The following is a 2,491-nucleotide window of genomic DNA, read 5'->3' as shown; positions in this document are numbered from 1 at the left end:
GACTTAAAGCAGTGAGCAAAGATGCAGAGGAAAGGCGGCTTGAAAGAATGAAATGAAAGGCGTACGCTTCTCACTTTGCAATACCCTTGTGTCTGCGGTGTTAAGAGTAATCCTCCATCTGAAAATGAGTACAGCTGGTTTTGATAGTGACCATCGGATATATTTTAGAAGACAACTACGGCTGTATTTTAGGAGTGACGGGATAAGGGTGTGACTGGTAAAAGGGTGGTAACTCAACTCACTCTGAGAAAATTGAGAGCTATTGATACGGGGACGTGGCAGGCAGGAGCAGGAGTCACCAGAGCGACAAAAGAAAGTTCTTTTTAACTACCAATTAATTGCTTGATGACTAGCTTTAATTTTGTTCTTATAGCTTCAGATTTCTTTTTACTTCTCCATCTTGCTGCGTTATTATAGTTTCACACGTAGTAGGGTAGGCGGTGGCTGAACGGATAGCAAGATGGCCCAGCGTTCAGGAGGACGCGAGTTCAATCCCCGACCGGTGCCACGAAGCTGGGATTTTTCAGCCGCCGCCGAGTGGCTTAAAACTACCCACATGCTGTCCAGAAGACCACCTATCAACCCGGACTCTAGATTCTAGGATTAAAGATGAGCTCGGGGAGGGCAGCATGAGCCAATGCAAGATGGCACCACTATAAACATTCGCCTGCGCCAGAATGGGCTGGGCCGACCATCAGGACCCACCGGGAAGAAGCCTTGGACCGACCATCAGGATCCACCGGGATGAAGCCTACCGGCTCAATAGGCCGAGACGTAAAAAAAAAAAAAAAACAACCCACAGAGGTAATCACTTCAGTGGATGTTTATAGCGCACCTGTGAACACCATTTCAGGCTAACGTTCAGGAACTTTTTTTAAGTTGAGGCACTTCATTTGGCTAGTGTTCACACACAAATTCAGAACACCATGTAATGTGTTTTTAACTCAAGGGAGGCAGTTCAAGGGCAAAAGACAAAACAATAACAACAACAACAACAAAAAGCCCGCTAGAAAAAAATAAAAAGAGCGGAAGAGAGGTCAATTTCCGATAGAGAGTTAACTTGATACTCTCCTCTTAACCCTAGAAAGGTATTCCCTAAAATTTTAACGTTCCGGGTATACGTGTGCCAATTGGAATCACTGTAGGAAAAAATAAAAATAAAATATAAAGACATGTTTTATTGATTATAAATGAAATTGTGGTACAAAAAAAAGTTTTCCGGAGTAATGCTGGCTATGTTTTATACTAACAAAATAAAAAAATCTGACTTTTAGATCATTGAAAAAAAAAAAATCCCCCTCAAAAAAATAATATTTTGAGATTTTGTTTTCATTAAAAAAAAAATAAGATAAAAAAAATGTGCCCACACTAAACTAGAATGATGTTAGATGCCCCAGTCTTCCTCTCAACCCTGGGCTGCACAGCAATCATGGTGCCTGGAATGAACAGAAATGGGTGATATCCATTTGGCCTCACTGTAGGAAAAAATAAAAATAAAATATAAAAACACGTTTTATTGATTTTAAATGGTACTCTGGTACAAAAATAAGTTATCCTAGCTATGTTTTATAATAGCAAAATAAATAAAAAATCTGACTTTAACTTACCACTTATTCTTAGAGGGGGAGGGGGGACATCTCCACACACACTCACTGAGGAGTCCCCAGCATCAGTGATTGATTCCAGTGTGATGTCTGTTGACTGAGGCATCACACTGGAGTTCAGTATCTTACATATGTCATCATCAGGAATGATCGCGTTCGTTTTGTGGCCATGACTCAAACCCGTAAAAAAAAAGTACGTAGATAATATATAAAACTAGGTTTAGTATATGGGTCATGTTTACCGATCAACAATTTTTACTCACTGCAACACTCGGAAAATTCGCGCCAATTGATCTAACATAAGAGAACATATGACTACTTTCCTTCACACTTTTTTTTTTCCTAAAAACGATTCGGGTATACCTGTGCCAATTGGATACACAACTACTTATCATACTCAGAAACAAATGCGGAGCACTGACGCACACCCTTCCCCTACGAGAGCAAGTGGAATACAGAGGATATAAACATCAAATGTAGCAAAATACCCATTGCTGTGTGAACAATGCGCGCGAAAATTAGAAACACGCAAGTGTGTGATTCCAAATGGCACAGGAATACCCTTCTAGGGTTAAAAGAATTCAAGTCATAAGCAAGAGGAAATATAAAAGGAGGAAGAGTCTTCCAGAATGAAAATGCTGGATAACTTCTGCATACGTGATTTGGATAAAAAAGGGATGAGTAAGAGTAGAAAGTCGTGTGCATCGGGGCCACGGCAGGGGAGGAGGCATGCAGTTATGGTCTATCGACTTAACTTGAGCCTTTAGGTGCGGGTCCCTTGAGCCGCGCTATCTCCTCAGAGGAGCTCGCTACCCCCCCACTCCAGACACACCTTTCTCTCTCTCTCTCTCTCTCTCTCTCTCTCTCTCTCTCTCTCTCTGTGCAGG

Source organism: Eriocheir sinensis, chromosome 16 (genome assembly GCF_024679095.1).
Source record: "Eriocheir sinensis breed Jianghai 21 chromosome 16, ASM2467909v1, whole genome shotgun sequence".
Lineage (NCBI taxonomy): Eukaryota > Metazoa > Arthropoda > Malacostraca > Decapoda > Varunidae > Eriocheir > Eriocheir sinensis.
The sequence above is the reverse complement of the archived record's forward strand: the minus strand, read 5'-3'. Positions refer to the sequence as shown.